Source organism: Meriones unguiculatus, chromosome 12 (assembly GCF_030254825.1).
Source record: "Meriones unguiculatus strain TT.TT164.6M chromosome 12, Bangor_MerUng_6.1, whole genome shotgun sequence".
Lineage (NCBI taxonomy): Eukaryota > Metazoa > Chordata > Mammalia > Rodentia > Muridae > Meriones > Meriones unguiculatus.
Genome location: NC_083360.1, coordinates 94587640 through 94615189, shown reverse-complemented (window position 1 = coordinate 94615189; position 27550 = coordinate 94587640). Strand labels below are relative to the sequence as shown.

At 39.4% G+C, this 27550-nt stretch overlaps 1 long non-coding RNA gene across 1 annotated transcript in view; it reads right to left on the bottom strand.

The window, feature by feature from the left end:
* Nucleotides 1–9710: 9710 nt before the first annotated feature.
* LOC132646765 (uncharacterized) overlaps nt 9711–27550 on the bottom strand; it is a 30938-nt gene continuing 13098 nt past the window's right edge. Inside the window, exon 4 of the long non-coding RNA XR_009585009.1 lies at nt 9711–10040. This is a non-coding gene — a long non-coding RNA (uncharacterized LOC132646765). The remainder of the gene's footprint in view (nt 10041–27550) is intronic.

Sequence of the window (27550 nt, the reverse complement as noted above, 5' to 3'; positions counted from 1 at the left end):
CCAGATTCTTCAGCCTCTCAGAAACCAGAAGTTGTGATTTTAAATCAGGAGCTGTATCTTTTTAACATGTTCCACGGTTGTAGGGAAAACTACCCTCATTCCCAGCTTTAGGAGGGTGACTGGGAAAGGATTTTTTTTATAGAGTCAGCAGGGAAACCACTGGAGATTAAGGACCTTGTGGGCTAGAAGCAGTCTTGGGGTAAGACCTTCCCTGTGATGCAGAGGGAGCTTCCCCAAGGCAGACATAGGAAGTTCCTGTAGTATGTTGCTGGGTTTTCTCAACCCTGTGATGTTTCCTTACTTTAAGCATTCCTGAGTTGGGTCTTTTGCTTTGCTGTGGTCCTTGTTTTCAGTCACAGATGTTACCTGGCATGCTGTTTCTACCTCTGCCCATTTTGTCACTGCCACAAGAAACATAAATATTTGTGGGAAATCTTACCTTTTCATCAGGATGTCTTACCAGTGCCCACCACTTTGAGATTTGAATATTTAAGTCCTAAATTCATTTTTTTTTCAAAGGATGGTCCATGGTTTTTAATGTCTAGCCAGTATCTAGAGGTTTATAATACACTTCCACAATCAACATCTGCTTTGATTGTTTAATTACAATTTCTCTCATTTATTATTTCTATAAGAAACACAGTATTGTTTTTTTTCTTTTGATGAATGTTGAATGCTCTTAAAATAAAATGAAGATGACCCACAATGGGTAGCATAACTTTCTTCCTTAAATTTATGTTAAAAAATAAGTACGACACTCATTAGAAAGTTCTGACAGCTTAGTTAAATAAACATATACATAAAATTGTTATTAAGTATACAAAATATTGTATATACATAATTGTGAATTTATATTCTATATTTTTATACATATATTTGTACAAATAAAGCATAAAAGAAACTATTCTTTTAGAAGTGTTTACTCTTTACCTTGAGACTCATTCTAGAATCATTACATTAGTCCTTAAAGTAGTTGGGTAAATAATAATAAGAGAAAGAAAGACAAGATTCAGCATTCTAGGTGTGTGTGAAAGCTGAAGACTGAGAACTGTGTGTCTCTACCTACTGGACAAAGGAGTTTTTGGAAACACAAGAAGTAAAGAGCAAAGGAGAAAAGCTTGGGTCCTATTCAGCCAGAATTGCTTTAGAGATTGTGCCCAGGTGGGTTTCTATTGCTGAAAGGCCTTGATGAAAAGCAACTTATGGAGGAAAGGGTTTATTTCAGTCCCATTCACAGTCAGTCATGCAGGGAAGTCAGGGCAGAAACTGAAAGCAGCAACCATAAGGCAAGAACTGAAACAGACCATGGAGGAGGACTTCTTGCTGGCTTGCTCTCCATGGCTTGCTCAGCCTGCTTCTTCATACAACCCAAGACCTCCAGTCCAGAGGTGCCACCATAACCCTGTAAGCTGCCCTTATACCATCACTAATTAAGACAATACACTACGGGATCGCTTGAAGATCAGTTTAGCAGGGGCATTTTCGCAAATGAGGTCCTCTTTCCCCAAATGTCTCCAGTTCGTGTCAAGTTGTCATAAAGCTAGAGGGTTCTGAAAAGACCCATGTGGTGATGAGCTCTGACATTTGAACACTTACTCCCTAGCTGGTGACGCTGTTTGGAGAGGTTTAGGAGCTATGACCTTACTGGAGGAAGTATGTTAGTGAGCCTGGTTTTGAAAATGTGAAGCCTCCTATGACTTCCATTTTGCTCTCTCTCTCTCTGCCTCCTACATGTGTTCAAGGGTATGAGCACTCAGTTTCCTGCTCTATATGCCATGTTTGCTTCTTGTTTCCATGCTCCCCTGCCATAATAGACTCTGAAACTATAAGCCAAAATCAGCTCTATTGACATTCGTTTTTAAACTCCATTTTATTTGAGGTATTTAGGCCTCTACCTCCCTTCCACCAACCCTCTAACCCTAGGTAAGTGAGAGAAGGTTAGTGGGGAGAGGGGGGCACAGAACCATTTACTTCTCTTGATGGAATCTTTTGGGGCTATATCAATCTTCATCAAATGCAGCAAGCAGTCTCTTCCAAACTGCTGTGCCATGAATTATCTCTCCCAGGACTCTCCAAACTGCCACACCTTCTCTTTCTGGGCTCTCATATTTATATCCCTCAGAGTCCTAGACCACAGCCCTCTCTGTGCTGCACGAGGCAGGCCTTTACCAGCTGGTCAAGACCATGCCCCGAAGGAGGCAATTATTAACTGTGCACAAAATAAAGCCCAAACGAAAATCTCATACTTGGAAGTAAAACCAAAACATATTTGCATAACATAACTGAGTTTTTAAAGAAACCAAGACTTCCATTACACACCTCCTCATTCTGTACATTGCTTTTGGTTATGGTGTTTTATTATAGTAACAGAAACGTGACCAATCTACACTGCCACTGAAGAGTTCATTGTAACAGAGTACCATTGTCAGGCATGAAGGTAGCAGACATCGTTCTGAAATCACACAAAGGATTGAACAACTAAGAAACTGTTGCCCCCCCCCCTTTTTTATTATTTTCTTTTAGGAGGGGGTGAGAGTTCATGATACAAATACGGTAGGATGTTTCTGGTTCTTTCACTAAACGAGAATTAGAAAGCCTTTCAAGACAATAAGAACATAGATACTGAAATTAGGTAATAGAAAGAAACACAGAAATGATGCCTCTGTTTCTGAAAATACAACAGAAATGTGCAATACTTTCCATGAGAAAAGGAACCATTGCTACACATGGAAAAAAGCTGAAGAAGTTCTCCAAAGGCCACACATTAGGGGATACATTAGAGTATACCATGATGTAACATTTTACAGAGAAGCATGGTGTAAGCCAAAAGATCATCCCAGAAGCAGTGAGTGAAGTATCCCAGAAGCAGAAAGACACACATGGTATATGCTCACTTATAAGTGGATACTAGACCTATAAGATAGGATAAACATACTAAAATCTGTACACCTAAAGAAGATAAACAAGAAAGAGGACCCAGGGTAAAATGATCAATCCTCACTTAGAAACACAAATGGAATGGACATTGGAAATAGGAGAAAATAAGTAACAGGACAGGAGCCTACCACAGAGGGCCCCTGAAAGACTATACCTAGCAGTGTATCAAAGCAGATACTAAGACTCATAACCAAACCTTGGGCAGAGTGCAGGGAATCATATGAAAGAAGGGGGAGTTAATATGACCTGGAGAGGACAGGAGCTCCACAAGGACCAAATATATCTGGGCCCAGGGGTCTTTTCTGAGACTGTTTCTCCAACCAAGGACCATAAATGGACATAACCTAGGACACTTGCCTAGATATAGCCCATTGCAGCTCAGTATCCAAGTGGATTCCCTAGTTAGGGGAACAAGGACTGTCTCAGACATGAACTCAATGGCTGGCTCTTTGACCTTCCCCCAGGCCCCCACCGAGGGAGGAGCAACCTTGCTAAGCCACAGAAGAGGACATTGTAGACAGCCCTAAAGAGACCTGATAAGCTAGGATCAGCTGGAAGGGGAGGAGGACCTCCCCCATCAGTGGACTTGGAGAGGGGCAGGAAGGAGATGAGGGAGGGAGGGTGGGATTGGGAGGGAATAAGGAAGGGGGCTACAGCTGGATACAAAGTAAATCAACTGTAATTAACATAAAATAAATAAATAGATAGATAGAATGCAAAGGACACCAATTATGCAGCTCTTGCTGGTTGGCTGCCCCACATACACTGTGCCCACTGCCTGAGCACAGTCTGTAGGGTAAGTCATGGGTCTCGCTTTCCAGTCTTAGGCTGGTGCCAAAGGTTGCATTGATTCGGAAAAGCCGGAGGTGCAATTCCACCATTTATGAAATGAAAATGAGAAATTCAGCTAGGATCGTCGCTAGGAAGTCTCAACAAACAAACAAACAAAAGCCTTCGCTCTTAGTACATCTCTGATAGAATGCCAAAACATTGGGCTCCATCTCTGTTTTTCTTTTCCCACATAACTTGTGTGGTCATGTTATTGTTCAGTGTAAAATACAAGCTGACTTTTTTTTTTTTTTCCTAAATCACTTTCTTTTGAAGATTAGCCACTGTCCCTCTATTTCCACAGCATCCTTAAGGAAGCTGATCATATCAAACTGGGATGAGTCACCACAGTGACTGTAAATGAGGAGAAACTAAGTTCCCAGCAGTGATGTTGGATACTCAATAGTCTCCAAAAGGATAAAAGTAAGCCTGGCAAAATCTTTGTTTTGTACCTGTCTCCAGTCCATTTGTGAGGGAGTGCTAATGAAAAATGAGAGCAATGTTCCCATCACACATTTTGGATTACTGTGCAGCAACATCAATTGGAAACCTAATGAAACAGGGACCACCTACAGAGCGGGGAGATTGTGCTCCTCTGTCTGCCTGCATCCAATTTACCAAGTGACTGTGTGGAACAAGCTGCCTGTTTGCTGAGCCCCTGTTCAATTGATCATACATTTAACATTGATAATTGGCAATGCCAATTGCCACTATCTTTCTCCAGAGGAAGAACGCAGCAGCGCTTTACCATTGTGTGATAGTACAGGGAACAATCTATTTCTTCCAGGGCGATCTCATTCCTCTAGCATTTGCATCATCTCCTGATGGTGGGCTGTTGAAATTATAACAGATCCCAGAAAAACTAACTGGTCATTTCTCTATATACTTCTTCCCATCTACTAAAGGGCAATGCTGTTGTCAGGTAGAAGTTCTCCTCATCAAGGAAATAACAATAAGAAACCTAGTAGGTGAGCTCCCACCAAGCATATTGGGGCATATAAAGAAAGAAAAGCTGATGTTCCAAATGGTACCATCCTGTTCTTTGTTTTCGCACCTGTTCAAACTGGCATCAGGTAATAGGCTGTGACTAGTCAAACACTACTTTCTGTCAAGCTTGCTGGGAGAAACAAAAGAAAGAGAATATGGTATAAAATATTAGTTAGTCCTCTGTGTTATTTTTGTTGCTACATTTTCCTTGTCAGGCTCCCTACCTGTGTTTATCATCAACATCAGTTTGTTTCCATTTTCCTCCTTCTTAATTTGAGTGCTAGAAGCCATCTGGCATTCAGTCTAATCCTCATGTTACAGTTCTCCATAAGTCAGTCAGCTGACTGTTTGGCAGGGTACAGGATTAAGTTTAAGGTTTTCTTAATTCATTGTGAGGTTCTTCCTGGATTTGATCTATTATTTCTTCCTGAGCTTGTCCAGTTGTAGGTTTCTGCCTGTGATTTATGGCTAGCAGGTGTTAGTTTGCTAGAGTTTTCTAAATATTGGCTTCACAAAGCAAGGGAAGCTTAGGAAGACACCAGGTCGCTAAATCGAATTGTTACAAGTGGGAGAGATGGCTTCCCTGCTGAAATGCAATGCTGCACAAGTATTAAGCTGTAAAGATGGATGTTGCAATGTATAGAAGAATAGAGAAGCTCAGATTCCATCACCAACTCAACAGTTGCACCTCTGTACTTAGTGACACTCAGTATACTCGTTTAACAAACAGGACAATGGGTGAGCTTAAAATACACACACACACACACACACACACATCCTTTTCCTATGGATTACTTAAAATTTTAGTGTATTTTTTAATGTCCTGCTTTTAAGTTGAATGCATTCCTTTCTATGACTTTTGTTTTCCTGGTGTAAAGTTTAAGTGCACTATCAGAATGAAGGCCTTCTGGGGGAAATGAGGAAGAAAGAGCTGCCATAGAGAGAGAGCCTATTACTGGATTTTAAGCTGCTACATTATAAACACACTGGAATTTACACACAGCATTGGACAAAGTATAAATTAAAAGATAAGGTTTGCTTAATGATGAATTTCCATAGAAGTATCTGACCACTGTTACAAACATTTATTTATTTCTTAAGTTACATACATTTTAATAAGCTTTACAGGCTTGCATACGGTGATTTCCATATACCCATCTCAGTGGGTCATTCATCTTATCCTTATGTGAATGACATGCCAGTGTCTATAAATTCCAAAACTTCTGTGCTCTCTTACTGGTCTCATAATGGGTGTGTGTGTGTGTGTGTGTGTGTGTGTGTGTGTGTGACGGTACATTTTAGTTTTAGTCACTCTTCATTATTCATGATCTCATTTCCAACTACAAAAGAGAGTTGTTACACTCATATTATAGAGGGAGAATGGGAAGTGAAGAGGGTTTAAGATGCTATGCATGTGGCCACACTGAGAGTTGGTCAACATTAACATGTAGAACTCTGATTTCCTGGGACACCGTGCAGCCCCTTGAACAATCCCACTTTATACTATAAATTGTTCCTATAATTTAAAAAAATTATAATGTGCTCATCAATTTGCATATCGGAGTACGAATGACAAAATATTAAAACTCCTCATCAACCATCTAGTAACAGGAAGTCCCGAAAAGGCTGTGAAATACAGAGGAAACAGAAGTGTGTGCACCTGCTGATGAGCACACAATTCAGCCTGTGTTCTGTAGTTTGGGGCACCAGCTGAGAGCGCAAGCCTTGGCTTACTCACAGGATCTGACCTTGAATTATTAGGATAACTTTAAATATTTTAAAAGAAAATTATCTTCGTATGGTTCAGATGTGACGATGTCAACTTCGGACACAAGTTAGAAGAACTTAGGCACATCCAAATCAGTGAAAATAGCAGAGTATAAACTGACATTAGGGGATGGCCACTGTTAGAAAGTAATATAGATGCATAACTGTGATAGCACATTCCGAGGTAGTTCAAGGCTAGCCTGGCCTATGTTAGAAAAGCCACGTGGCATTGTATGTTTGCATCACATGTGGACTAAGCGCACTAGCCCACTCTGAAGGGCAGAAGCTGAACCTGGGCTTCGCGCGTGTTCAGCAAGTGCTGTGACGCTGAGCTACATCCTAAGTGCACTAAACACATTCTAACTTTAGGATTTCCTGATTTCATTTGAAATTAATTCTTATTTTGTATCGGGGTGGGGCGAATGTATGGTGAATGCCCACAGCAATGGGGAGGCCAGAGGAGGCTATTTGGTGTATCATTATCCATATTATTCCTTTGAGACAGGTTTCTCACTGAACCTGAAACTCACGGAGAATATTAGACTAGCTGGCAGCGCGCCCTAGGGATCTTCTTGTCCCTGCACACCCCTCTCCTCCAGAGCACCAGCATTAAGAGCCTGCATGGCCCTGCGCAGCATTCCTGACTGTGCAGGACACCTGAATCCGGGTCCGTATGCTTGAGCAGCAAGCGTTCTCACCCACCGAGGCAACTCACAGGTCAGCATTTCTTGATTTCTAAGGGACATTTTTTTCCATAATAGGTTTTCCGCAATTTTCTGCCTCTGACTGTCATTCTCATTCTTTGTCCTGTTGCGGATTCATTGTTTGGCTTCTCACAGTCAGCCTCAGTAGAACAACAAAGTGTGAAGCATTGATAAAAATACTATTTCAAGAAGATGGTTGAGAAAAAAAAAATCTCAAGATTTGGAATCTGTTTAAAAAGGTTGGCCATCCCACTAAAAACCGTGTTTAAAAGATGAGTGGTGCTGCTTATGTTTGCTGAGGAAAACATGGGTCCCTATAGTCGTTTGGGATGGGAAGCACCTCCACCCTCCTGTCTATGTAACAGAGCCTAGCTCCTCAGGAAGGAACGGTCCTGAGGGGATCCACACCACCTTCCTTTTAAATGCTCCTAAGAGTGAAATCAGTGTTGTCCTGTAAGGTGCACAGGATTGATTGTTAGTAATTGAACACAGTTTGGGGCCTAGTTACATAAAAATTGATATTAAAAGGATACTACCGAGCTGAGTTTTACAGTTCACACTTACCTTTCAGATCACGTGAATTGAGAGTCAGTTGCAAGAAACAGAAATCCATTCAAAGCTGCTGCAAGAAATCAAGGTTTGCTAGTCCTTTGAAAGACAAATTAGTCGAATGCTGTCGTGTAGGGCCGAGCAGTAAAATGATTCTGAAAGGAACTGTAGAATTAGAAACGGAATGTTCTGAGATTGACCATGCTTTGCCGAGGTGGCTGGCTCTCCTTGTGCATCGAGTAGTTAAGTTCCAGCAAATCAGGAGACAGTGGTAGTTACTGGCTGAGTGCACAGCTCAGTGGGTACTCAAAGGAGACATCAGCTCATCAATAGGATGCTACTCCTGGGGACCGGCTTGGTCAAACAACCCCTAGGTTAAAGGTCAATGTTGCACAAATTCATGCATGCATACATGTGGAGTGTGCAAAGCCCAGATGCACGTAAACCAGGGGTAAAAAAACCAACCAACAAACAAATGACCTTTGGCCTTTAGAAGGTCCTTGAGAAAGGACTTACTTCAGCCAGGAAGGCATAAAGTTTTCTGCTTCAGAACTTCCTGGTTCTGATTTGGTCTGACAAGAAAGCTTTCTCTTTTGGAATCCATAACTCTTGTATAAACTACCTGAGCTATGTGACATCAGCCAAGACAAGCAAGGACAAGGTCATTTGCACTCTGGTTTCTCTTTTGGTGTTGCCGAAGGCTCTCTACATGACTGGTCAGAATACAAACCAGCTTCCAAGCAAGCTTCTCATTCTGTGGAGCCCATTCTCACTGAGTCCTGTATCGCTGCCTTTGTCGCTGACTACCTGGCATAAAATCCTTTTCTTCTTGCTGCCTTGGCATCTACCAGGGCTTTTGGCACTTCGGTCTCTCCTCATCAAATAATATTCCTGGTTTTCAGCCCATGACTTCTCTCCTCCTGAGAACCATGTGGATGGGCTCCATAGCCAATCTTGGCCTACCCCAGGCCAATGCTCACACGAGAAGTGAAAATAATTGCCAAGTAACAGAGACAAAATGGCCAAATAGCCAAAGGGAAAAAAAATTAAAGAACCAAAAAGGCATTTACAGATGCCGAGATATTTAACAAAATATTGTTTATCCAAATGCAAGGAGACAGGGTAATAAGACTAAAATAACTACAGTATTAGAAAATCAAAACAAAATTGGTGGCTCACAATTTCAAAGTCTTGAGAAATCATAACACCCCTAAAGACTACAATTTTTCTCAATGATCCTTGAAATAATATGTCAATAAAAGTAGTTCTAAAATTCTGGGCCCAAAAAATAGCAGTTTATACCCTATAAACATATAATTCAAAATTATTTAAAATACTAGAGTTTGGGTATAAAATTACAGAGGTAAATAAGAGATGAGGTACACAGGTAAAATAAAGTATGGCCAAGATAAACTCTATACTGTGTAAAAAGATCAACATTTCAGAAGGTTTCTTGATCTGGTGGGAATAAAAGCAAACATTTTTTAGATTTTAATATAATTGTTAGTAAGTGATTTATCAGATCTAGTTTATTTAACATTTTACATTATACATTATATATACATTAACATTATACATCATGGAGCTCTCAATTTATTTTTTTAAACTAAAGATATCCTCAAATATGGGACCAGGAATGTAAGAAGGCAAGTGAGAAAGAGGTGAGTTGAGTTCAGTGTCCCAAGAAACCAAGTCAGTCTGTTTTCTCATTTTTATGTTATAATTTTGCATATGTTCTTATTTAGGAAAAAAATTTACCAAACAGAATTTTCTTTTCATAAATATAGAAAAGACCAAGAGATGAGTACACAAAATTTAGAACAATCTTTTTATCAAAATAAATCAAAGCAAAAGGCAATATCACACATGAATTTTAATGTATTAATTTCTTATCTCATAAAACTTTATATAAATGAATTAAAAATACCAAGTCCTTGCTTTGTGTTGGGGGAAGCAAATTATTTGGACAGTAAGATTTAAAGGGAAAAATCCAGGACAGTATCAAAAGAATAATAAGACTTAAAATTTTCAACCAATTTTTGCAAAAGGAAAGGTAGACGGAAGATGGCCGCAGGTGATCAAAGCAAAGAGGTGGTTAGGGCCTCCCACACAGTGTGGTCTGTCTGGTTCCCTCGGTGGGCCCCAACACAAGCCGGACTCTGAATTTCCAGAGATGGAGAGGAGGGCCTGGAACAAACGGCAGCCTGGCTCAGGGCCTCCTTCATTCACACGCTCATCCTCGTAGGGAAGAATCCTCAGAAGCCATGCCTTTGTTTTCCAAGTTAAAAACAAAATCAGAGTTCAAATTCAATTCCCCTCTGTTTTGTTTCAAAACAAACAACCATACAAACAAACAAAACAAAAAGCGAGCCACTTGTTTGGGGAGAATTCTCAAGTGGGGAAAAGTTTGTGCCTTTGCTGACCCTTTTGAGATGGTGAGCTCCAGCTAGATTACCCTAACAGGAATAAACTCTGATTCTGAACGCATGTCCTTCTTTTATGTCAAACTATCACTTGACATTGAATGAACCATGTAATATGAAAAGAATGATCCAGGAGTATAAGCAATAAATGACCTTCCAAAGAGGGCTGAACTTTTGCTGGAGAAAATAAATATAAATGAAAGAAATTATTTCTAATAATCCTTCAAGAATATCCAGAAAATACTGTAGCCATAAAACATAAATAAGATGTTGCTAAGGAGTGGAATGACAGCTGGAGAATGAAAGTAACTTGTAACTTAAGTATGATTGCAAAATAGCTAGTGGGGCAGGCAAGATGGCTCAGTGGGTAGAGATGCTTGCTGCACAAACCTGATAATAATAAGTTTGATGTGTAAACGCACAAGGAGAAAACTAACTCCACAAAATTGACCTCTGACATCTACATATGTACTATGGCACACAGATGCCTTACACGCACATATCACATGTACATGTGCATACATACATATATAATAATTAATAAATATTACAATGAGTGTACTACTTATGGTAAAAATGTTTAAGGAAAAGGATATCCTCACAGTATACAACATGATATAACATATACATATAGAATATGTATATGACAGTATACAACTAGGCAAATCAATATAATGCTTATCTTTGTTCCATTGTTAACAAAATCAAAAGCAGAGGTTAATAAAATCCATTCACCCCGGGGAGAACTCACTATAATGTGGCCTGTGCTACTACATAGTGCATGAATCTTTGGGAATGGTTCAGCTGTAAGAGCGCCCACGCGTAGCCTAGTACAGAACAGTTCTCTGGTGACCTTAGACCACTACAGTCTCCCTCCTTTTCTTGCTTGTTATTCTCAAAGATAGTTGGAGAATGTGCTAGAAATGTAATATTTTGAGGTTTCAGTGCCTAACAGAAACTGGATGCTTTGGCCCAGTGTGTCACATGTCCCCAAAGTGGGACACAGCTTTCCAGGGCCGCTCAGCGGAGGCACCGATGTTTTCCTGCTCGACTCATTCAGTACAGTCACCAACAAACAGACACTGCCTCACATCTATTTTCTTACCATCAATGTGGAAAGTGCAGTGACATTAAAACAGTGCAGAAAGAGGGAGGTGCCCAAGTGTGTTATTGCAATAGTGTGTCGAAGGGCAAAATATTGTGTGAACATCCGTTGTGCACACTCACCGAGTCTTCCGAGTACACTTCTAAACGGTCCACCAAGGGGCACTATAAATAAGCAGCAACAGTCGCCCACTGCCCTGGCAATTCACGTTTAGAGGGGACTCGCTTTGACTTCCGCTTTTTCCTCAGTTATCGGTCGATAAAATTTAGAAAAGAATATTGTGTGGAATGAGTTTTAAAAGAATGAATAAGAGCCAAATATATTCCCAAGAATTTTTACTGGTATTTCAGACACAGAGGTAGCGTAGACAACCACGCCTACGATAAAATCGTACGGAGATTCTGGAAGAGAGTAAATAGTTTGAGGTTTCTAACGCTTAGCCCACGAAGCTGGATGGGCTGGAAGGCGAGGCTGGGAAGTAGGTAAGGAAGAGCCAGGCCTTTCATTACACCGGGAGAACGTTCTGCCTTCAGGTGATACTGCGCCAGAACCTGTTAAGCCGGGGAGTGACATACTGTGCTCAGGTGTCACACCAGCACTGACTTCACAGGAGAGGAGGATGAGAATACATGGAGGTGTGGGTGGAGATGTGGTTTGCCTGGGGTGTGATACAAATATGGATGCTACAGGTCACACAAAGGGATATTTCAGGTAGCAATACATAAAAAAGGGGAGGAACAGGCACTGACTTTATTAGTTTAAATAATAATCAAAATCACGAAAAATGATGAAATTGCTAAATATAACAGAGTATACAAACTGAAAAGAGATTAGTGAGTGGAAACAAACTTTTTGGGGCTTCACTGTGGAAAAGGCAAAGAGAAAGAATCATAAACACAAAATCAGTGCAAAGCCAACCACAAAGTAGAGGGACTCAAGAAAATGTCAAGTGTCAAATGACCCAAAAAGACAAGAAACAGAGCGTGGCCACTGGGCTTGGTTATCTGGAGGCAAATGAGCCCTTCAGATGTGCTACCAGAAGTTTGAGTACTGGAGAGCGTAGGCAACAAGAGTTGCCCCTCCTGATGAAGTAGCGTGAAGGAGAGTATCGGAAGCGGAAAAGGAAAAGCATGGGTGTGGCACAAGTGTTGTTTATTTAGTGGCTAATCAACAGAGAATGGTACTATTTGAAAGGATTAGGAGGTGTGGCCTTGTTGGAGGAAGTGTGTCACTGGGGATGAGCTTGAGGTTCCAAAAGCCGTGCCAGGCACATTCTATCTGTGTCCCCCGACACACCACTGCACCCTGCCCCCCACCACCAAGGCACATCAGGATGCTCTCAGTTACTTCTCTAGCACCAAGTCTGCCTGCACACCTGCCGTGCTCCCTACCATGCTGATGGTGGACTGAGCCTATGAAACTGTACGCCAGCCCCCAGTTAAGTGCTATGTCTTATAATCGTTGTCTTGGCCATGGTGTCTCTTCATAGCAATAGAACAGAGGCTAAGATAGTAGGAAAGTGAAGAGAAAAATAAAACATGGATAACAATAAGAAATGCAATCATAGAACAAACAGCAAGTGCTGAAATCTGAAAAGACTACCCTAAACATGGCGTCTTGACATTTGAGAAAACAACAGAAGTACTTTTGGCTTTTCCCCCTCCCTCCTTCCCTGCAGCAGGCATCCATCCTTTGATTTTCTGTTAGAGAAGATCATAAGACTCTTGTTCTAGCAAGGCCTTTAATACCTGGAGGAAACAGTGAAGACAGAAACCCCATGAAGAATCTGAACAAAGAGGTCCTGCTAAGTTCCCTCCATTTATTGTCATATTAAACCACACCCCTTTCTGTGCAGCCACATTTCTAAATCACTGTCCACTTTCCACCAAATCTAAGCAGAAGAATACAGTTTGTTCCTTTGGCCTTGCTTTTTAAGAGAGTTTATGTTTAGTTTCATGTATTCGGGGAGGTAGGAATGTGTGCTATGTGTATAAAGGTGCCAGGAGAAACCAAAAGAGGAAATCAGAGCCCTGCAGGGTATCAGAGCAAATGCTGAGACTCATAGCCAAACTTTGGGCAGTGTCCAACTGGGTTTCCTAGTAAGGGGAGCAGGGACTGTCTCTGACAAGAACTCAGTGGCTGGCTCTTTGATCACCTCCCTCTGAGGAGGAAACAGCATTACCAGGCCACAGAGGAAGACAATGCAGCCAGTCCTGATGAGACCTGATAGGCTAGGGTCAGATGGAAGGGGAGGAAAACCTTCCCTATCAGTGGAATGGGGGAGGGACATAAGAGGAGATGAAGGAGGGAGGGTGAGATTGGGAGGGAATGAAGGAGGGGGCTACAGCTGGGATACAAGGTGAATAAACCGTAATTAATAAAAAAATAAATAAAATTTTAAAAAACAGAAGAAAGTAGTGAAACCAAATTTGCTACTATGGTACAAATTACTAAGTTTACTTATGAGTACAACATTTCGATTACCAGCTCATCAAGAATTAATGAATGTGCTCTATAAATAAATGTAAATGTTCATTTAAAAAGAAAAAGAAAGAAAGAGGAAATGCAAGCAGGAGTGGCAAGTGTCTGTGAAGTGATAGCAGTGAGATAGATGGCAAACAGAGCTAAAGTGTCTGAAGTAGGAGGCAAGCTTATCTGGTAATAAAGTTAAAGAAGATGCAGGATGTTGAAAAGTTACAGAAGCCAGATGGGAATGGTAGACACTAGGGTGCAATTAAGATGAAGGTATGGCCCTGAGGCCCCAACATTGCGAGCTGTAAATGTGTGAGGGTACCAACTGATTGGATGGTCTAGAGATTTTTTTTTTTTCTAGCTATTCTCCATATCTGAAGTACAGCAGAAAAAAAAAAATGTTCATCATGTTGGCCGTGCAGGTGAGCTATTGCTGAGTGGAAGTGTAGGGGCTGGAGATCTTTGGGAGGAAATAGCTCAAGCTCTAAACCGTGCAGTTTAGGTTAGGTAAGTAGTTTGGCTGATGAGGTGAGTGATTAGATAAGAAAAATATAAATGGGACAAAGGATTGTTGTCCTTTGCTTTTGTCCAGTCAAAGACACTCTATTAGTTACTTTTCTGTTGCTGTGATAAAACACCATGATCCAAAGTAATATGAAAGAAAGAGTTTATTTTAGCTTATGGTTCCCGAGGAATGAGAATCCCCCCCGCCCCCCAGTGAGAGGCAGACATTCCAGAGGAGCTGAAGATGTTGCAAACATAGAGCAAAGACAGTAAACTGAAAATAGGGGTGACTGGTGACTGTGAACTCGTGAAGTCTGCATCAGGGGCATACTTCCTTCCAAAAATGTACTAGCTCCTCAAGAATAACACCAAACAGGGACAAAGTATGTGGAGAACATTTTCATTCAATCCACCATAGAAGAGATGTGGCTAAATGGTTGTTGTTGTTTTTCCTAAAAGAATATATGTTAGTACTACTATAAAAAGGCAATCCCTAGGGCCTTGTTGTTGTTTGTTTTAACTAGGTAATTAATTACAATAAAATCTAGGATCACCAGGAAGGTAGGCTTCTGGGCTTGTCAGTGAGAGATTGTCTTGATTAGTCCAAGGTTGGTGGGAAGACACACCCAATACAGGTGATACCATTCTCTGGTCCAGATCTTATAAAAGAAGAAATTGAGCTGAGCTGAGCACTTATTGATTAAATAAAAGAGAATGAGCAAATGGTGAGATGAAGCTAGCATTGAGGGAGAGGGAGCATGCTGCGGGTGGGGGCAGGGGGGAGAAGGGCAGAGAGAGAAGGAAACGGGGAAAGGGGGTAAAAGAGGAAAGGGCGCTTCTGGGAGAGGAGAAGCTCAGCCCCAAGGTAGAGGGCAGGGTGTGGCAGCCACGCTCTGCAGCAGGTAGGGACTTTAACAAGCACATGCATTATTACTCTTCACTGCTTGGCTGTGGATGCACTGTGGCCAGCTGCCTCCTGCTGCTGTGAATCCCCACCTGATGGACTGTAACCTTGGACTGTAAGAGGAAATAAACCTTTCTCATTTAAGTTGCCTTTGTCAGGGTATTTTACATCACAGCAACATAAAAAAATACCCAAGACAGTTACTGTTAATTGTAAGTGTGGAAAATTTTAGTTTAATAACTATCAAAAGATTAAAAGACCATTTTTAGAAAGTGAAAACTTCAATTTTGATCTAGAAAAATCTTTTGATAAGTCTGAAATATGTTCTGCCTTACTACCTACCTGAACCCAACAACAAAGAAAAATCTGTTTTAAATTCATGCATGTCAGAACTTCCAGATAAAAAAATTCAGGGAAAGTGTAGAAAAGCAGAAGGGGACTAAGACATTGAAAAAAGGAATTAGAAGGACCTTAGAGGTTGAAACTACAAAAAGTGAAATGTGGCTGCTATCACAAGGGATTTGGTTGGCCTTAAAACTAAAAGTATATATGAGAAAAATACCAGAATTAATTAAAAAGCATATTCAGACATTAAGCAGTGAACACTTAAGTGGCATTATTCTGGAAAGGAGAGTCTGAACCAATTGGATGGATTCTTCCCACAGGAAGAGAGAAAATAGCCAGGCAGGAAACAAATAGTGCGTGCATGCATGTACACAAAAAGAGATTCATTAAAGCATGAAATCAAGTGTCAAAGTACCATAACTAGAATTTAACTGAACCAAAAGAACTTGATATTGAGAAAAACAAGAGCAAAACCGGAAATATTCAGCCCAAAGCAAGGGTAGCTGGGAGGGAGACATGACTGCTTATTGCTTTGCACAGGAGCTTTGGCATTGACTAGTTCAAAACTGATGAAGTCCTCCCTATGACTGCACCATTAATAAGGTCTTCAAATGGTTTCCCTCAACATTTTCCTGTTTTGATTTTTCATGATTTAATTAGAAACGTCTTTTTAAAAGGCTGGTTTTAGTGTGGTAGTATCACATCTGCCTTTTCAGCAGTATGCTGTTTAATCACAATGAGCGATAAAGTGGAATTCCTGGTAGTTATTGTATTATCTAGTAGAACCCACACATTTCCTACTTTTAGTGCCCCTGAGTCATCATCTTATACTTGTTCATCAACATTTTAAGTGCCCCTCTTAAAAAATGTAATTTGATAGTTAATTTTCTAAACTTGTTATTCTTTTATTTCTTTACAAAGTAATAACATTTCATATCCATTGGATGGGCATCATCCTGCAGCTGACTCTGTCTGACCGAGAAAAGTTTGTGTTCTCTACTTTTACCTAACAATATTATTCTTGCTATTTTTCGTAGATATTTGGTTAAACTAAATTCTTCTGAGGATTTATGAGCACCAGTAAAGATGAATTAGTTCCTTTGGGCCACATCCTTCTTTAGTTTTCAAACATACATAAACACCATGGACATTATATTGAAATTGATAGCATGAAATTAAAGGTCTGAAAGAAAATTTAAATATATAGCTGGAAAATAAAACACATAGAAGAACACTTGTTTCCTATAAATTTAGTTTTTCTAATGAAAAATAATTTTCCATTTATTTGTTTGATTATTTGTTTCTGTTATCATTCAAAGAAGTTTCTGGTAAAATGCTGATTGAGATTTTCTAAATCCTCATTCACTTGATCAGAATCACATGGGTACCAATGGCTGATGAAGAACAAGAGCTGTTCTCTTGCTTTCTCCTTTCAAAGAGAAACAACTGCTCAAGACAACATTCTTTGTTTATTATGTAAACACCCCCAGAAGCAGGAGTCTTGCCTCGCCTAGCAGCATCAGCCACTCCAACCTTCATCTCCATGTGTAATTCATGATGCTATAGCTCAGAGCACCAGCTCAGGAGCCCAGCTGGCTCCAGTCCTCATTTGTCCTGCCTTGCCGGATACATAATTTGGGGCAAATTATTGGACCTCTCACTAGTCTTCATAAAATATAGTAGTTGCTTTGAACTTATGCAGCTTTTCGGGTAAATAGCACATTGAAAGTATTTAGGACAAGAACTGACATATAGTAGGAGTTTGATCATTACTGGCAGATATTATTGATTCACTGTTGGGTCTTGCTGGCAAGAAAATTCCTTTACTTTTTGTGCAAGTCACCTTCCCATCTCTATGACAAAATACCTGGTAAATATAACAGAAAAAGAGGTGGGACAGGCCATCTCATAGTTAAAGACGATTCAGTCCATGGTCACTTGGTCCCACCATTTCTGAGCCCAGGTGAAGCTTTGTGGAGGAAAGCAAACCTGCTCATGTCACTGTGGATGGACAGCAGAGACCTGGGAAGAAGTTGGCAGTTGGCGAATGGCTACCTTCCCTGAGAACACACCTCGGCGACTAGCACCCCCATCCTCCATATGTTTCCATCGCCTTTCAATGGCACCACCAGGGGACACCACGCTGTTAAAGACAAGCCTCCACTAAACCTGTTAGAAGAAAAAGCAGAGATGAGCCTTAAACTCATTGGCACAGGAGACAACTTCCTGAACAGAACACCAACAGCACAGGGTCTAAGCTCAACAATCAATAAATAGGACCTCATAAAACTTCTGTAAAGCCAAGGACACTGTTGTCAGAACAAAACAACAGCCTATAGATTGGGAAAGGATCTTCACCAACCCTACATCTGATAGAGGGCTAATATCCAGAATACATAAAGAACTCAAGAAGTTAAACAGCAACAAATCAAGTAATCCAATTTAAAAATGGGGTACAGAGCTAAACAGTGAATTCTCAACAGTAGAATATCGAATGACAGAGAAACGCTGAGATAAATGTTCAACATCCTTAGTCATCCAGAAAATACAAATCAAAACAACCTTGAGATTTCACATTACACCCATCAGAATGGCTAAGATCAAACACTCAAGTGACAACACATGCTGGAGTGGGTGTGGAGAAAGGGGAACCCTCCTCCATTGCTGGTGGGAATGTAAACTTGTACAACCACTTTGGAAATCAATCTGGTGCTTTCTCAAACAAGAATAGTGCTACCTCAAGATCCAGATATACAATTCCTGGGGATATATCCAAAAGATGGTCAAGTGTACAACAAGAACATTTGCTCATCCATGTTCTTAGCAGCTTTATTCGTAATAGCCAGAACCTGGAAACAACCCAGATGCCCCTCAGTTCAGGAATGGATACAGAATTGTGTTACATTTACACATTGGAATACTACTCAGCAATTTAAAACAAGGAAATCATGAAATTTGTAGGCAAATGGTGGGAAATAGAAAAGATTATCCTGACTGAGGTATCCCAGAAGCAGAAAGACACACATGGTATATACTCAATTATAAGTGGATATTAGACATACAATATAGGGTAAACATACTAAAATCTGTATAGCTAAAGAAGCTAATCAAGAAGGAGGACCCTGGGTAAGATGTTCAATCCTCATTTAGAAAGGCAAAGGGGATGGACATCAGAAGAGGGAGAAAACAGGGAACAGGACAGGAGCCTACTACAGAGAGCCCCTGAAAGACTCTACCCTGCAGAGTGTCAAAGCAGATGCTGAGACTCATAGGCAAACTTTGGGCAGAGAGCAGGGAATCTTAGAAAGAAGGGAGAGATAGAAAGATCTGGAGAGGACAAGAACTCCACAAAGAGAGCAACAGAACCAAAAGATCTGGACACAGGTGTGTTTTCTGAGACTGATACTCCAACCAGGGACCATTCATCATTCATCGAGATAACCTAGAACCCCTGCTCAGATGTAGCTCATGGTAGTTCAGTGTCCAACCGGTTCCCTAGTAATGGGAACAGGGACTGTCTCTGACAAGAACTCAGTGGCTGGCTCTTTGATCACCTCACCCTGAGTGGGGAGCAACCTGACCAGGCCACAGAGGAAGACTATGAAAGACAGTTCTGATGAGAGCTAGGGTCAAATGGAAGGGGAGGAGGACCTCCCCTATCAGAGACGGGGGGAGGGGCATGGGAGGAGATAAAGGAGGGAGGGAGGGCTGCATTGGGAGGGAATGAGGGTGTGGCTACAGCTGGGCTACAAAGTGAATAAATTGTAATAAATAAAAATTATATTAAAAAAAGAAAAGAAAAGAAAAAATATGACTTATTTACTTGGCATAAAGTTTCTGACTGCTTTAGTTTGTTCTTGCTTAGCCATCATCATCTTCAGAATTTTCTAGTAGTTGTGAAAAATCTGTAATTCTCCTCTGAAATGTTAATTCACAAAGTGCAACTGTGTAAAGATGTATGAATGTATACACAAATATACACCAACAGTTATGAAACAGAGACAGAAGCTTGGGAAAGGCGCCTAATAAGGAGCCCAAGTGGCACTAATATCACGGGGTTGAAGAATACCCTGTCTCCTCCACTATCTTATTAGGCCTCTATAGATTCGCTAATTGGGTTTATTTGGTCCCAAAAGAAAGGTGGAGGGTCAAGACTCTGTGTACATAAAACGCTTCCGCTTGTTTTGATGAAAAAGTCGGATAGTAGTACATTTCTTAGACAAAATGGACAAGAATGAAAGAAAACACTGGCATGAAGTCTCAGTGCGGCCTCAGTACATCTAAATTGTAAGGGAATTGGCACCTCATTCTGATAGAGCATCATAAAAGAAGAGTTGTGTGTGAAGAGTTTCAAGGAGAGTTTCATCCCAGAGAAGAAGTCTGTCGCCTCAGATGCAGCGTAAATCCTGCTGGAAAGGACCAAGAACCCCGTATTTGAAGCCTTGCTAGTGAAGGAATTTTTGCAGTATTCCCTGTTTACATTGTCCAAGGATTCCAATGTCAGTACTCACCTTCTTAGGGTCAGTCAGGAACTGATCTTTTCTGTATTTAATTTTCTGCATTTTTTTAAACCTCAAAGCTCCCTCTAATTCTTTTTTTGATGCCTTATCCTCCTCTGCACACTTTGCCAGTCTCTCTGGAAATACCTGAAGCTCATTCTTATGAAAATAATGAAAAAAGGGTAAGGTTCAAAGGCTTGTCCACTGAACAAAGGCTTGTATTTTACAGTGAGGAAAGCTTTGAGGGAATGCAAAGTTTGGAATTCTACACACTGATGGTACACAGCCAGGTTTTCTCGATGTCCTTTCAATCACACCATCCTGGGTGGCTTTGATTGACAGCCACTGTGATCTTCAGGGCATTCTATTCCCATCTGCCATCACCCTATATGTTGTTTTACTTTAAGAGCATGGTTCCTGTGAAGTGCTTAAACACTCTGCTTCTGAGGTATGGGGGAGCAAAATGCAATTGTCCACAAGAGTTTTAAAAGGCAATTGTTACTCTTTATCCATGGCAGAATAATAACAATAATTGTCACCACTTAAATAGTGCCTTTCATCTTCGACCCCAAGACACTTCAACAGGGCGGCTACACATTATTTAAGTGAATTTCTTTTGGAAGACAGGGCAAACTGAGAGACACATAATACATGGTTAGCTATGCTAATTTTGTTTTCTTTAACAAATGAAAAATAAATAGCCTACTAAAAAGCCAGATAATATCTTGAAGATAAACCCATTCTAAAGTAGGTTATTCTAAACAGATGTGCCTTGTTTTATGTCAGTGTAATTTTTAAAAATTTTATTCATCTACATGCAAACCCCAGACTTGATTAATACTGAATTTTTTGGCCTATTTTATCAAACACAAGCAAAGAACTTACTTGCACATAGAAAAAAGTGTTTTAATGAACAGAAACTCTACAGCTTTTAGAGCTTTGCTTTCTAAATTTTATGAGTAAATTTTGTGGAAACTGTGTAAATAGAGCATAATTGTTTTAAAAATGGAAGCCTTTGTTATTAACCGTCTAACTGTCAGGGGTATACAGAGCACCCCGCTGCATAGACAAAGGACTGAAAAAAAAGTTACCTGGAGAGAGTTTTTGCTACTGAAAGAATAAAAACTAAAGCAATAGAATGAACTTTCGGTTCACAGACGCAAATACTGAATGCTAAACCTGGCTGAGAGGAAATCACTTTCGCCTGATAACCAGATTACTTAGAACAAAAATAGAGAAAATTAAGAACTGAAGAGCAGAAAATTAAGGTGGAAGGCAATTTAAAGAGTAAGTAGATGATGTAGGCTTTCATTTTCTTCCCCCCCTGTGTCCAGCTAATTAAAATTACAATCAAAATGAAAGAGTCTAAACTTGTAAATATCTTTAGCTAATGATTCTGTCTTTTTAATCATCCTCACATTCAAAGTCTTCTTTTATTCATTTAGGTCTTTACAATAAAATGAAATTGTTTTTCCCCTGTAAAAATCCTTCTTTTAATTTTCCTTATCGGCTTCTGTGTCCCCTAGCTCTTTTATTCTTCCTCTTCTCTTTAGAGCTTTTCAACTTTTCTTTGAACATACTTTACAAAAGACAAAAGTTGTGTGTTGGATGTTTATTTTGTTTAAACATTGAATGTTGGGGGCTGGACAAGTTGTTTTGTGTTGAAGCCAATGCTCCACGTACAAAAGATCTGGGGTTCAGTCTCTGGCAGCAAGCAATTACAAAACAAACCAAAATATCAAATTCTGATAGTAACATAAGACTTCAAGACTCCCTCACACATAAAAAGAATAATTGTGTGTTATAATAGATATACCTCCTGAATAAATGTTTATATTATCAAATTACTTATCTTTTATAATATAATTATGATAAATCAATTAAGCTTAGAATTTTAATTTAATTAATATTTTATACTATAGATGTTTTGTTATTGCCATTTCTGCCAGAAATATTCTTTACATCCAATATTTCCATATTATCCCATAGCTAATAAAAATTAGCAAGATTTACTGATTTTTGTTGTTGTTTTAGTATTTCCATTCTACCCATCTGCATCAGCATCAATCCATTCCAAGCACCATTGCAACACAGTGGGCTTATTTCAGAGTATCTCAATCTTTCTCCATCTGCTTTAATGAATGAAAAGCAAAACTTGGAAGAAAGCCTTAGGAAAGCACATTTCAAACTGTTGTGAGGTATCTAGTTCCCAGTTAGAAGTAAGCAAAATAACTGCAGTTGTAGCCTCTTAGATGATCCCTGCCCTCAGCCTGGCCTTCCTATACTTCTGTAGTGTATACTAAGTGTCTTTGTATAGTGTAGGGAGTGATTTTTATCTTAAAAACCAAGTTGTAATCCTATCATTTCTTTAAAGTTTCACAAATTATTTTCCTGACTCTTACTCAAAACTTATTACCTTAAAGGCAATACTTTCAAGACCTTCTAAGACTAATTGAATCATTGTATTCCTCCTCAAGCTATTCTTTACACAACAATACGAAAGTTTCTTTAAAACTGCATTCACCGTTAAACTCAGATGGACACCGTTACACACATTATTCTTCTTTTTGCCCAGCAAAGTCCTGTTAATTCTTGCTAAAATATTCCATACTCCACACTAGGACAGGGCTGAGATAGGCACTTTTGCATTGACTTATGCTTGTCCTTTATGATAGTTACTATAATTGCACCACAATTATATCTGCCTCTTTATTTAGATGTAAGCTCCCTCCTGGCAAGAGCTCTGATGGTTCCTGCTCACTACTTTTGCTCTAGACACCCCTCATATAGCATGTTATCACTGAATATTTTCATAGGAAGGAATCAAATATTGAAGGAATAAGTGTATCACACTAGATACTAGCTTTGTGGAAGAATTAAACATTAGTCTGAGCTAGAGTGAGATGTTTTGACATTCAGCATCACACTCATCACTAACTAGAACTTGACCAAACATCCATCTTGGCTCCATGTGAGCATCAATTAAAGAATGGGCATCACTGGATTCTGCTGTAAATAGAAGTACAAGTGGGCAGGACCTATTCATAGGTCCATTCTGTAATGGTGGGTGCTGGGATATTGGATAATATTCCATTAGTATCCAGTATCCAACATCAAAGAGAAAGACAATAACCATTAGAAATACTTATGACTAATTACTATATCTGACAGATAAATACATGATAAATACATATCATTTCAACATGTATAATTCAAGAAAAGACAAAAAAGAAAATGTCTAAAGCCCATAAGAGATAATGCACTCGGCCATGGTTAACTTCAGAGTACATGCTTCCCCTGAGTGAAGGCCCCAATTAAGCTAGTAATCATTACAACCACTTGGCTTATACAAATAATCTAAATTTTTGAAATTCATACTTGTTGGACTCTAGAGGAATTTCATTTTATAGCACAGCAGCTTTCAGTTCAACTGCAGTTTGGAGTAGCATGAAGATGGCTTTGACTTCCTCCTGTCACCATAGACTGCAGCCCCCACTCATGGTGGTATTCTGGTGATCCATTCTTTTGAGTGTGTGCCTCGGATATGCTATCTCAAAATATGACAATTCATGGGAAAATAAAGTGCTCGAAATCATGGAGCTCACTTTTTTTTATTAATAATTCTATGCCTATGACTATAAGTTTGGTGAGAATTGAAGTAAAAATGAAGTAAGAATTTGTATTTGTGGTAATTTATTCAGTAAATACTTGAGTTTCTATTATTTTCAAGGGAGTAGCAAAGCATTGTAGTTATGGCAGAAAAGACTGACTCTCCCATAGAGTCTGCATACACTATTGGAGAGATACAGACAATAAGATAAATATGTCGGTAGAGAAGGAAACACGGTTTGGGGCTATGTATCTTAGTCATTATAACTAAACTCAGACACATCTTTTTTAATAAAAATAAAAATCATTACAATTAACATTTTTTTTTTTATCCAGAAGATGTTTGTTTATTTTAGTAGCATAAAAATCTCCACTTCAGGAGTCAGTGAACTCTTGGAAAGCATTTCATTCATCTTGCTGATTGGGGAAGTATTCTGCCTGAAAAAAGTCAGAAATACTTGAATACTTGAAGAAGTAGAAGTTGGGTGGTAATAGGTCAGATGAACGTGATGGGTAACATAAAACTGGATAGCTTAATTGTAGAAGGCATCTCTTGTATATTGTATGGACGCAATACCTGTCAGTTAACAAACAAACAAACCAACCAACCAACCTGTGGCTGAGGCAGGAAATAGGTGGAGCATCTGGCAGGCAGAAGTAATTCGGAATGGCATGAATGGCATGAATGGACATGAATGGCACATGAAATTCAGCTGCCAGGATGTAAAGAATATGAATGCACAGCACCGGAGCTCAGGGAACCGGCCACGTGGCAGAATGTAAATTGATGTAATGGGTAATTTTAAGTTATGACCTAGTCAGAGAAGAGCCTAGCTATATGGCCAGGGTATCTGTAAAATAATAATTGAGTCTCATGAGTCATTATTTCAAGATCTTGGGGTCGGGAGCAAAGACCGCCTACAACACCTAATATGTTTGACTTTTGAAACATTGCTTGTGTGGCACATGGTTGAACATTGACATGGAGAATTTTTTTTTTTTTTTTTTTTTGTCTTGGAGTCTTTTTTGTTTACCAGTGTCAACTGCAGGCTTTGCAATTTCCAGTGCATGTTATCAATTGTACTAATCAAGCTTCCCAGAGATTGTAGTTTCACAGGGCTCAGAAAGTTGTAATGGAGCAGACCACAGTGACCTTTAGGTGTCACTTTTGTTTTGGGAAGTGCTTCGAAGGTTCTTCTGGGCCCAGCCCCTGAGCTGGTTGCCATCAGATTCCATATATAACCCAGTGGTCATCACATGTAATAATCCAACAGAAAAGTGAATCATTATGGCTTGGAGCAAGAGGCAAGGACAATTCAAAACAATGAATACCACTTTACTTCTGGTCATCTTGTGAGGCACCCATTTATTGAGCAGTTTTACTATTTCAACTTTGCTTTAAATGATAACTATAATGGAATATTGCATGCTAAGTTCTTTGGTGAGTTCTCTGGTTGAATGGTTTTGCTCAAATGAACATTTTCAACTTCCAGTGGCCTGCTTCTATATGCCTCCTTGCCATTGTTACAAAACCTCTTGAACCACCATTGCACTCTAACTTGTTAGCAGTTCCTGGGTCAAAATTTATTTTTTGTGGTTTAAGTTGCCTCAGCTGCTTTATGAACCATTTTGAACTTGAATAAGAAAACTGCTCAAACATATTTTTTTGTCTAAATATCATTTCCATATTATAAAACAGTTATAAAATAAACAGAAAGTCATTAGTAAAACAGAATGAAGTGTGAAATTTCATTAAAATGATATATAACATAACTACATTTTTAAGAATGTATTCCAATATCAAACAGGAAATTTGAACAAAGCTAAAATTGAAATTACCTTGTAACAACTCAATAAGTTAAATATGTATTTGCTAAAAGAGCGTAAGTCTACAGAAAAAGAAGGCAAATGCATAGGATGTAGTGATATGCTGTAACCTTAAACAGTCGATTGAGAGACCCTTTGAGAAGATTTCTTTGAGCAGTGACTTGAAGGACAGAGGGGAACAGCATCTAGAGGGAGTCATTTCAGGCACAATTGCCAGCACTGTGCTGAGACTGGAGCAAGACCAGCTTGCTCAGGGACAGCAGGGAAGTTCCTGGCCAGAAACGTGAGGAAGCCACAGTAGAGATGGAATCAGAGATGGAAAGGAAGGACTACAGAAACTCTCTAGGTCTGTAGAAACTGCATTTGGAGAACTGAGTTTTTACATGGTTGGAATGTGTAACTACAAGAGAGAAATGATCAGGATAGTGACATGATACTATTTTCATTTTAAAAGGATCTTAGTGACCTGGCTTTGTCATAGAGAGGCAAATATATAAGCAAAAATTAATTAGGACACTACTTAGAAAAAATGTTTTTGCAAACTTTCCATGTCATAATATCTGTAGATAATGCCAAATTGGTTGATTTAAGGTTTTAAATCCTAAGTCTTATTTTTGACACACTGATAGACACACGGTTAAATTGGATTAAACATAAATTCAGGAGTTCCAGCATAACTGTTCTTTCCTTTCTGGAAGAGGTACTGCCCTTGGCTTGTAGGACCAAAGCCTTGTTTGGTAAAAGTAGCCATGTGCTGTGCAATGTGGGAATGTGAAAAGGCTTCATATTTTCTTGTCATTGCATTCAGATGATTTAGAAACTGTGGTAGTTTAGGTGAGACATGTCTCTCATAGGCTCAGGTGTTTGAGTACTTGGTTTCCAGTTGGTTGTTCTATTTGGGGGTGTGAGAGGCGGAGTCTTGTTAGAAGAAGGAGGCAGTCTTGGCGAGTTCACAGCCTTGCCCCACATCCAGTTCACCTTCTCCTTCTCAGTACATGCTCAGCCAGCTTCCTGTTTCTGCTGCTTTGCCATGCTGTCCCACAGCTGTGGATTCTAGCTCTGGAACTGTAAGCTAAAATAAATCCTACCCTCCTACTGAATTTTGTCATTTTTTAAAAACTCGCAACAACAAAGAGTAACTAACACAGAAACTAATGCTAGCCATTCATAAATGACAGTTTTTGCTGTCACTCTATAATTGCACAATTTTGATTTTTTTTAGGTAATTGAAACCAACATAATACATAAGAAAGCAGCTAATTTAGTTAATATCAAAAGATATGCTCAATAATATAATAAGAATACATTTATAGGAATAAGAGTTATTACCTTATTATAACCATTCTACACATTTGTTGTCTGATGTGATCTGATAGTCTGATTCCCAAAGCTTTGCACTTAGAGTCAATATAATCAGATTACTTCATCAGACATCTGCTGAGATGTCAGCAGAATTCATGTCTAACTGTTATAGAGAGCAACAGAAATTCATCTGTCTCTTCAAAGAATAGGTCATCTAATCATTTGCAGAGACAGATAATAGTCTTGTGAAAATAAGACAGTGGTAAGGAAGCATCTACTGCTAGTCTGGCATTAAAAATGTCCTCTCTGTGGATGAGAGGGCTGGCCCAGATGGTAAAGGTGCTTGCTTGCCTGTAGGCCTGATGATCAAAATTTGATTCACACATGGTAAAAGCAGAGGACGAATGCATGTAGGTTGTGCTGCCACGTCCATATGCATGCTGAGAAACACGTGCTCATTCTATAAATAAATTAATAAAATATGTCCTTTGTGATATTTTATTAAATGCTAAATTAAATACAAACAGGGCCCTATACTAATAAAGTAAAAACACGAAGCAATATTACCAGAATTTCTGGACTGAAAAGTTAAGTTAAGGTAGTTTAAGAAAGCCAAAATGACATAAAAGTCCATTCCAAAAGCAACAAAATAAGGAAACAGTTTATAAGCTTTGGATGGTGGTCTGTACCTAAAATTGTTTCTTAATTTTAAATTTTGATGTAATAAAAAGTTTTGTAAGTATCACTTCATATCATAAAGGTCAATATATATATGTCACAGATATTTT